The following is a 10832-nucleotide window of genomic DNA, read 5'->3' as shown; positions in this document are numbered from 1 at the left end:
GGCTTCACTTACCTTATCTGGAAAATGGATTCATTGGGTTAAATTGTAAACCACTTACAACATTGTGTGGCCCATAGTAAGTGCTCAGTAAGTGCTGCTATTATAATTGGAGATTATGTGGTTCTGATGCTGTGATTTCTCTCCTCTTCAGTTTGCTGGGGCGTTCTTCTCTCCTTACCCCAGGAAAGGAGCATCCAGTATGGAAACAAAGATTTGTTTCTGCATCCTGAATTTCACGATGTCTGTGGGGAAAGGGAAGTCTTCTAACAAAAACAGTTTTGGGAGAAATCTATGTAGGGGGAAAGTACCCAGCCTGGAGCTTAGAAAGAAGATTTCCTGAGTAGGAGGGGAGATTTAGGGAACTGGGGGGTAGTAGAGGCTGGGGGAGAGGGTCCCAGGAAAGGAGCCCTGGGGTAAAGCATGAAGGAAACGCCAGGCCAGTTGGGGAGCTGAACCCACTTCCCCCAGGGCGCAGGTGTAAGAGAAGAAAGATTTTTGGGGTCTCAACAGTGGGCCTAGGACAGCACATGTAGGTCCCCAAGGCCCCACGGGTGACGAGCCACTGAAGAGGTACCCACGTGTCCAAGAGGGCAAGGAAATATGGGTGAGAGAGCCCCCAAAGCCTCGGGGCGCCGGGGATAGATGGGGCAGAGTGGATGCCAGGACAGGCCCGGCCTTGCAGCCCGGCAGCTCCGTGGGCCGCCGAGGGAGCAGATGTGAGATGTGGTCAAGTGGTCAGAGGGTGGGTGAGTGTGAGGAGGAGAAGAGGCTGAAGAAGAGGCTGTGAGCAGCGCAGGAGGTGGTCAGGTGCAGTGCAGTGTGTACTGCAGCCAGGTGCAGTGCATGGGGCCGGGCTGGGACCGGGTGCCCGCTGGGGGACACACCATCTCCGTGTCTTGACGACACAACCGATCCTTCTTAGAAGCTGTCCCTGACGCCCTCAGGCTGCGTCGGGCTCCTCTGTGTATACACAGTGTCCAGGCTTCTGCCTTCCCAGCCCTGGTCTCCCTGGTGACCCGGCTGCCCCTCGTCTAGACTGTGAGCCATCTGAGGGCAGGGACAGGGCTGTCGTTGTTGACCTGATGTCTGGCACACAGGAGGTGCTCTGACCTTTGCGGTGTGGACCTACTTAGGAGGTTTCTCGTCTCTCCGGCTTTAACCTGTCTGTGGAATAAATAAATCACTCATATGAGCGATTCAGCCAGGGACAGGCCCCGGGTCCATGCCCCCTTGGGAAGGGAAAGTGGGGGCATTCCAGTTTCCAATGAGTCCTGGGGATCCCCCTCCCACTGCCACTACCCCACCCCCATTCTGGCACACAGCTCCCCTCCCTCACCCTCTCCAGGTTTGGGGGATGCTGTTGGGATCATCATTCTAGCGTAACCCCTGCCTGCAGCTCGCCTCATTCCCCCACTGCTGGGCAGGCTCTGCTTGGCCCCGGAAGTGCCCTCTGCCCCCCTGGAGCACGTGGCCTGCGATTTTCCTTGAACACAGCACTTTGTGACTTTGACGTAAACTTCAAACACAGCCCCCTTTCCTGTCTTCTCATCAAGGAAATAGGCTGAGTTTCAGAGAAAGGCGCTTCCAAGAGCACATCAGGCCTTCCGGGCCAGTCCCTGCCCGGCTTGGCCGCTGTGCTCCGCTGGCGTGTCCAGGTGAGTGGCTGGCCTCCGGCCTTCTGCCTCTTTCTTGCCAGCACGGCCACCGCAGGGGCTTCCGGGGCAGCCGGCAGAGGGTGACTCAGATTCCCCACCCCCTCCCCCCACAGTGAGAAACCGTGGTGGGGTATGACCTCCTTACCCCTTGCCAGGGTGTATGAGTGGGTGGTTAGCCGGTGGTGGCTTCAGGCTGGGGGCTCGGGCTGCAGAGAAGCCCAAGTTAGTTTCTCAGACCCCAGTTCTTCATCTAGAATCAGCTGTCTGTCGGCTTTGGGACCAGAGACCTTGCAGGCGGCCTGTGCCTCCACATCCATCAGCACATCCCCAGGTAAGTCATCCCGGATGGAGCAGCACCCAGCCGCCATCTCCAGGGGTGGCCTGGGTCTGGTGAAGGAGGACAGAGTCAGGAGGACACTGGGGTACCAGAAGGGCTGTAGGACCATGGTGGGTGCCGTCCAGCTGGGAAAGGAAGCAGACACGACCTGTGGCCACCCTGAGGGAAGGAGGTCTCCCTCCAGAGGGCCAGCCGAGTGGTAGTGGACGCCTATATCCAGGGGCCACAGAGGTGCTTGCTCAGTCCCTAGCCTCCTGCAGGGCCCCATCAGTGCAGCAACCTTGACTTCAGGAAGCAGAGAAAACTCCAGAGAAAGCAAACGTGTGCTCTGTCCCCCAGGCCCGTGAATATGAGGGTGGTTCAACAGGGCTGTGAACTTGAACATCAAAATGCTGGATGATTCCCATGAGGGGACGCAGGACAGGCTCCAGCCATTTGTAGGGGAGCTCAGGTTAAAGGGGAAACAGAGATGTGAAGAAGGAAACAGCTCGAATCCTGCTCAACCGCTGTGTGTCCTTGGCAAGTTGCTTGGCCTCTCTGAACTTCACTTTGCCCATCTGTTAAATGCAGATGCAAATATTGGCAACTAGTGGGTGCTTGGCTCCTGACTGTTGGGTGAGAGGTTGGGAAAGGTGTCCCAGGCAGGAAAGGGTCTTGGCAGGAAGGAACAGGGGTTCATGTGGTGAACGGCTCAAGATGAGCTTTGTTACTCTTGTCTTAGCCAGGGCAGCAAGCACACAGTAGGTGCTTAATAAAGCTTTGCTGAGAGATTAGCGTCGGGGACTCCTGTGATGGAAGGTCCTTGGGTGTCACCTGTGAGGGCTCTTCCCCTGCCAGTGCAGAGCTGCTTTTTCCTGTTGTCGCCTGTCCTCCAGCCTCGCCACACAGCCCTGGCAGGGACGCTGGGCAGGCAGGCGGCCCAGCTGGATGGTGTTTCGTGTACACTCTGGAGCCAGGAGGCCGGTTTGAGGCCTGGCTCTGCCACCTACTGTGTGTGCCGTGTGACCTTGGGCAATTTCCTCCTTCTCTGTGTCTTCAGGTGCTGAATCCACAAATCCTCTACACACAGCATTCTCTCGAGGATTAGGCGAGTGGATTTCTCTAGAGTGCCTGGCACACAGTAGTTGCTGTGTAAGCATATTGCTGAAGTCCTAATTACGATCACCAGCTCTGGGCGGCCTCGTAGCTCCTGGAGACTCTCCTGGGGGCTGCAGCAACCAGACCTCTCCATGCTGGCTGCTCCCCGCCCCACCCCAAGGCATAGCGTTAGGGAAGTGCTTCTTAACTGGAGCCAGTTTTGCCTCCCCCATGCCTGCTGGGGACATTCAGTGCCATCTGGGGACATTTTTGGTTGTGACTCAGGGGGTGTTACTGGCCTCTAGTGAGACAGGGGCCAGGGATGCTGCTGAACACCCTGCAATGCACGGACAGCACCGCGCGGTCCCCACTGTCAGGCTCTGTCCTCCTGACGCGTCCCACCTTTTCTGTCCCCTAAGTCTTTCCCCATCTCCTTTGACACAGAGCCTGGCACCCAGAGAGGGACAGCTCCTTGCAGAGGTTACACAACCCTTAGAACGCCAGCAGCAGAGGTTGGAGTCGCTGGGGAGTGGTGGCAGTGGGGACTGATCTCGTGGCATTATTCAGTCATTTGGTCAACAGACAGAGTCTGTTTGAGGCCTGAGGATCTGCTTCCAACCCCCGACAGGCCAGCACTCTTTGCCCTGACAGTTGAAGGCAGCTCAAAGTGCTGCGACACCTGGGCCAGGCAGGCGTGGGAGCCCCTGGGGACCCAGGTCAGAGCCGTGGATTCCATTCTCCTAATGGCCACGCACTAGAGTGGCTAGTGCTGGCTGCTGGTCAGAGAGACCTGAGTTCAAATCCTGACTGCCACTCACAGGCTACGTGATTCTGAACATGACATTAGCCTCTCTGAGCCTCAGTGTCTTTAGCTGAGGAATGGGGATGACAGTTCCCACTTGATGGAGTTGCGGTGAGGATTAGATTAAATGCATAATGCTCAGAAGAGGTGTCGTAAAGTCTTCGGTACAGAGGCTATCGTTATTGTTGCCCGCTTGACAAATATTTGTCGGGAGGAAGCGGGGGCTATCATGAAAACAAGACAGGCGTAGGCTCTGCCTTGGGGAGCTCATGCTGGTCAGAGACGGTGGAGCAAACAGACAGTGATCGTACGTGGCCACCAGGGCTGTGATGCGGGAGGACGGGGCCCTGGGAGAACAGAGGAGGTGCCTGACTCAGCTGGGAAGGGAGGGGGGAAATCATGGAACACTTCTGGGTGGAAGGGACAGCTGATGGGGGCCTGACGCATGTGGCCTGGAGAAGGCTGTGGGCGCTGTTCCAGGCAGAGGGAACAGCCTGTGCGAAATCTCCTCCAATTGGTCCGACTGGTCCTCTCCTCTCCCACCATTGGTTAGTGGAGGAAGCTGCTAGGTCCTCCATTCACTCTTCTCTCCTAGGGAGGCCCCCACAGCCCCTCATCCCTCATCAGGCTGCCAAATTCCAAGGACCCGCAGAGGGGTCTCCACCCACCACAGCGGGCTGCATACCTTTCCAGGTACCCAGTATCAGTAGCCTCTGCCCACCACGAACATTTATGGGGCACTTACGATGTGCCTGGCTGGTATAGGCAGGGGAACGAGACCATATCCACTCTCACCATGCTTACATTCTAGCAGGGGACAAAGATCCTGTGGCAGCAAGTTGATAGTACATCACATTTTCAGTGGTGAAGAGCAGTAACGCTGGGTCAGGGATAGAGAGAGAAGGGGAGGCTATTTTAGAGAGGGAGGTCAGGGAAGGCCTCTTGGAGGAGGAGGTGACATCTACACAGAGACCCGAATGAAGTGAGGGATGTTGGGGGAAGAGTGTTCAGGCAAAAGAAACAGCCAGTGCAAAGGCCCTGAGGTTGGACAAGGCCTGATTTGTTCCAGTGCTCTGAACAAGTAACATAAGGAGGCCCGTGTGGCTGGTGGGGAGTAAGTGAAGGCAAGGAGGTGATGGGGCAGATTGGGCAAGGCCGCTGTAAGAACCTGGGCTTTAAAAACCCTGAGTGATGTGGGAGTCCTGGAAGGCTGTGAGCAGAGAAGGACGGGCTAGGACAAGGGCGGGCCAGACCCCATGCTCAGTGCTTGGTGAGCCTTATCTTACGGAATCCCCACAGCCCTGCAGCGCTGGGCACCTTCACAGCTGGGCGCCGTGTTCCAGGTGGGTCTGGCGAGCATGACTCCCTGCCCAGGACCACACTGCTACTACCCAGTAGATCCGTGATTCCATGATCAGATCTGATGCCCTGGTGTCAGGAAAAAGATAAGGAGCCTGTTGCCATCCATGGCACAGTGCTAACTGCTGTCTTTGTGACTTGGAACGTAACCAAGATGGCATTTTGTTAGCTGACAAATGTCTGTGCTGCCTCTGTTGGTGGCCTGCGGACTGGGGAGCAGGAAGGGTGGCTTTAGGGGGGACTTGGGGTCTTGAGAGGAGACATGGGCAGTGAGGGGCTGCACCCCATTCCTTGGGTGGGGACACTTGATGTCTGGCTGTGGGTGGCACATGGGGCCTCCAGACCTGCCAAGTCCAGTTGGATCGTCTCATTCTGTCGGCAGCCTGACTGCGTCAGTCTTCCCTCTGGTGTCTCATGGTAGACATTTAACCGGGGCTTTGGATGCTCAGAGTCTGTTCTGTGGAACAGCAGCGCTTCCAGGCCCTGCTACTTAGGTGTGGGGACTAAACAAAGCTAAAAAGGGTCCTTTCCTGGCAGGTCTTCTCAGAGCCTTTAATATGCAAATATGCTTTCCACAGCTTTTGTAAACGTAGTTGATCTCTTGACCCGTTTTTCCTTCAAAGTATGTTTGGGGCATCCTGTGTGTCTGGAACAGGTATAATTTAACCCTGCCTGTCCCCAGAAAGGATGCTTGAAAGGTGGAATTTCAGGCAGATCCCTCTAGCCAAGGATCAAACTTTCCTCCCCTTTCCCCGGGGCCTGGGCTGTGAGAACGAGGCTGGGGTCCCGTGGTCTCTCTGTGGAGCTGCAAACCATGGGAAGGCCAAATGAGCATCTCTGAACTCACGAGGACCTCGCAAGCTCAAGGGGAGGATGGAGAGGGTCAGCCCAGGCAGGAGTGGGGTGGGTAAGTCTCATGGTGGGCACGTCTCTGGGGAAAGCCGTGCAGTCTGCAGGGACGTGTCTCAGGACAGAAACAGCTGATCCTCCAGGAGGCTGCAGACCGGCCAGGCTCCTCTGAAAGCTGTTGTTATTACTGTTGTCGTTGTTATTGGCAAAGGGACAGGGAAGTGGGGATAAAGCTGAGAATGCACGGGGAAGGCTTCTGCCTCTGGGACACCTTGGACTCAGGTCCGAGATGGCCAGTCATGGCTTCTGGCCCTGGACTGGGTCTCAAGGGCCAGCCTCTCCCCACTCCCGCTTCTGCACTAACCTGCCTCCGGCTACCCAGGCTGCACCTGTGGCCACCACAGGGCGGAGCTTCTCAAACTGTGTTGTCGACAGTTTCCTGCCACAGCTTCCTGCCCTGGAGACCAGCTTCACTACCCCCACCCCTCCCCGTGGTCCCTGGACAAACCCTCACTTCGCTGCCTTGTCTTAGGTCCTGATACCCTGTGGGGAGCAGGGCCCTGAGTCTGCCAGGCAGGGCTGGCGGCACTGGGGGAGCGGAGAGAAGTGGGGAGGGTATACCCAGTGGAGCACACTGCATGGATTAAAGCGTGGACGTGAATTTGAAGGAAGGCAGATAGTGCAGCCTGGCTGGAGCAGAGGGAGGGCTGAGGAATTTTGTTCGATTCAGTGATGTAGGCAGGAGGGAGCCACAGTAGGTTCTTGAGCAAGGGAGACCTTGGGGAAGAATCGCCTAAAAGCAACTTGCAGATCCTGGAGCTTCAGCTCATGTGGGAAACAGACTGTGGGGTTCATCTGACCACAGTCACCGTGTGAGTTAGATCTGGATCTCAGGTTTTATTAATAGACACAGCAGGTGGAGATCAAAGGAGGTGATGGCAGCACAAACCGACCTCAGGGGAGAGATCTGGATGAGACAAGTGGGAGTGGCACCATGGGTAGCCACAGACAGGATGGCCCAAGTAGGGGACAGGGGTTGGAGAAGGAGAGACAGCAGGAACCGTCAGAGAGGAAGGCGGCAAGCCAGGGGGTTGGCGAAGGACCCAAGAGTTGGGGGGGGGTCACAGTGTCCGTCATGCAGGGGACCCAGCCTGGAAGAGGGCACGAAGTGCTTGCCTGGTGCCCATCAAGTGGTGATATCGTGCTCCCTGCAGCTGGAGAGCAGCCTGGTGGAGGTGAGGGGAGCAGACTGTGAGGCTGGCTGAGACAGAGGGAATCAAGGAAGTGAGGCAGGAGTGTAGACAGCTCTCTCTTTCCTATTTCAGTTAATATTTGTAGTGCCTGGTGTGTCTATACCTTCCAGCTCCCTTTCTCCCCTTTTAATTAAAAAAAAAATTAAGGTATCATTTACATACAGTAAAATTCACCCCTTTTAGTGAAAAATTCTGTGAGATTTGACACATGCATACAGCTGAGAAACTGCGATCTCAGTCAAGGTAGAGGCTATTGCCCTGAATTCCCTCATACCCCTTTGCAGTCCATCCATATCCCGTCACCCCTGCTCCCCACTGGGCCTGCCGCCTCCGGCAGCCACTGCATGGCCTGCAGTTTTTTGTTTTGTTTTATTTTGTTTTTATTCCTTTTATTTTATTTATTTATTTATGTATACAGCAGGTTCTTATTAGTTATCAATTTTATACACATCAGTGTATACATGTCAATCCCAATCGCCCAATTCAGCACACCACCATCCCCACCCCCCTGCAGCTTTCCCCCCTTGATGTCCATGCGTTCGTTCTCTACATCTGTGTCTCTATTTCTGCCCTGCAAACCGGTTCATCTGTACCATTTTTCTAGATTCCACATATATGTGTTAATATACGATATTTGTTTTTCTCTTTCTGACTTAATTCACTCTGTATGACAGTCTCTAGGTCCATCCACGTCTCTACAAATGACCCAATTTCGTTCCTTTTTATGGCTGAGTAATATTCCATTGCATATATGTACCACATCTTTATGCATTCGTCTGTCGATGGGCATTTAGGTTGCTTCCATGACCTGGCTATTGTAAATAGTGCTGCAATGAACATTGGGGTGCATGTGTCTTTTTGAATTATGGTTTTCTCTGGGTATATGCCCAGTAGTGGGATTGCTGGGTCATATGGTAGTTCTGTTTTTCGTTTTTTTAAGGAACCTCCATACTGTTCTCCATAGTGGCTGTATCAATTTACATTCCCACCAACGGTGCAAGAGGGTTCCCTTTTCTCCACGCCCTGTTCTACAGTTTTGAATGGAATCATATGGTTTGTAGCCTTCTGAGTCTGGCCCCTTTCACTTAACCTGATGCCTTTGAGATTCATTCATGTGTGTATCAGCATTTCCTTCCATTTCAGGCTGAGTAGTGTCCCACTGCAGGGATATACCACACTTTATCTGTTCATCTGTTGGGAAACATTTGAGTTGTTCCTACATTTTGGCAGTCGTGAATAGAGCTGCTATAAACATTCCTGTGCAGGTGTTTGTGTGAACGTAAGTTTCCACTTCTCTAGGATGAGTACCTAGGAGCCCTTCTGACTCTTTTAAAACACTCTTCTGGGATGGTGACCTGCATCTCCAGGTCCCCGATTAATTACCTGCCTGTAACTATCGGGACATCCAAGACCCCCACAGCCCTGGCTCTCCCAACCCCAGCGTCAGACGCTATCTGGTTAGAACGCAGATTCCGGCCCCTCCTCCAGCTGCACTGATTCAGACCTCACCTGATTCCCGCTCTAGTATCTTCCTCTTGGCCCCAGTGTCCATCCTTGCATGTTCCTGAACGCCCAGGGAAAGGCAGCCTTTCTCAATCCACAAAAGCTTGCTTTGCACCCCCTGCTTACAATTGCTTAAGTAAGAAGGGTACCCAAGGACCCTTCCTTGAATGCAAAACTATGCCTGGGTGGCCTTAAGTGGGCCCATCCCAGTAGAGAAACGACCAGAAACTGTTAAGGGGAAATAATTTTTTTCAACAGTATCTAAAAACGTACAAATATACAGAAAATGGAACAATTAGTTGTACAAATTATCCACCCCCTAGATCCTACAATGGACATTTTGCTATATTTGCTTTTTCACATACAGTTAATCCTCATTGTTATTGGTTTCCATATCTGCCAGTTCGCCTACTTGCTAAAATTTATGTGTAACCCCCAAAACCAATGCTCGCTGCGCTTTCACGGTCATTGGAGGGCGTGTGCAGAGTGGTATGAAATTTGAGTCAGCCGACATGCTGGTTCTGCGAGGTTGAGCAAGGCGATGCTTTTCCTTCTCGGTTCAGCTCATACTGTAAATAAGTCTCTTTCTCACAGTCTATTTAGTGCCACATTTTTGTGCTTTTCGTCGGTGATTTCACTGTTTAAATGGCCCCCAAGGACAGTGCTGAGGTGCTGTCTAGTGTTCCTAAGTGCAAGAAGGCTGGGCCGTGCCTCACAGAAAAAGTATGTGTTGGGTAAGCTTATAGTTATAGGGCTGCTGGCCAAGAGCTCAATGTTAATGAATCAACAATATAATTATGTAAGTTGTCTTTAAACAGAAGTACATAAAACAAGGTTATGTACTGATCGGTTGATGAAAATATCGTGACCAGAGGCTTCAAGGAACCTAACACTGGATTTCTTCTAGAAACAATGGCTCAGTACTTCCTAATTCAATACTTTATAGAAATACTGCGAATAGCAAGACTCAACTATATCAATCTGCTTATCCATCCATCCATCAACGTTATTTTTTGGATGCCTTTCAAAGTAAATTACAGTCATCACTACCCATCACACCTAGATATTTCTGCACGCAGATCATTGACCAGGGTTCCATATTTTATGGTTCTTTTTTTACTGAGGGGCCCAAATACAATAAAATGAACAATTCAAGTTGGTACTTTCTCTGAATTTATTTTTTCATTTTCACATTAATTTAATTTTACATTCTCTGAATTTTGAGCAATTCAGACACCTGTGTAACACAACACTTTTCCAGATATTGGATATTACCATCACCCTAGAAAGTTGAAGGTGGATAATTTCAGGTTAGATATCTGCCTCACCAGATGTCTATTTATCTAAATGTCCTTAATTCCTCCTCCCCATATAGGTTCATACTTTCCAATCACACACCTCATTTTGTTTAATGACTCTATCGCAGTTCACATTGGAGTTAAATCCTAATGCATTTAACCAATCCCCTATTAATGGATATTCAGATTAGTTTATGCTTTCTAGACACTCGTTCATGAAGGCAGAGGGGGCAGGGCTAAGGGGAATATCTAAGGTTGCTGGGAAAGCGTCAGAGGAAAGAGTCGGGAAGGCTAATGGAGTCAAGGTCCTTTGATGAGCAAAGTTGTTCCAGCTTCCGGGCCCTGGCACTTGCTGTTCCTTCTGCCAGATGTGCTCTCCTCCATGCTTTTGGAGAAGTGGGCTCCTCCTTATCCTTCGGATCTCAGCTCAAATGCTACCTCCCCAAAGAATGTGACCATCCCAGCTACAGTGGCTTCTTCCCTCTTGATCTCACTCTATTTATTTCCTTTAGAACACTGACTTCAATCTGTAATTATTTTTGTCTCTCCTTGTTTATTGCATCCCCTCTCCCTCAGACTGCTATCTTCAGGAGGGGCAGGGACCATGTCTCTTATTCACCCATATCTCTAGCCTGAAACACAGTAAGAATTCAACACGTGTTTGGGAGGTGGATGAATGGTTCCAGGTGCTGTTGTGTG

This window comes from Balaenoptera ricei, chromosome 13 (genome assembly GCF_028023285.1).
Source record: "Balaenoptera ricei isolate mBalRic1 chromosome 13, mBalRic1.hap2, whole genome shotgun sequence".
NCBI classification, from domain to species: Eukaryota; Metazoa; Chordata; class Mammalia; order Artiodactyla; family Balaenopteridae; genus Balaenoptera; species Balaenoptera ricei.
The sequence above is the reverse complement of the archived record's forward strand: the minus strand, read 5'-3'. Positions refer to the sequence as shown.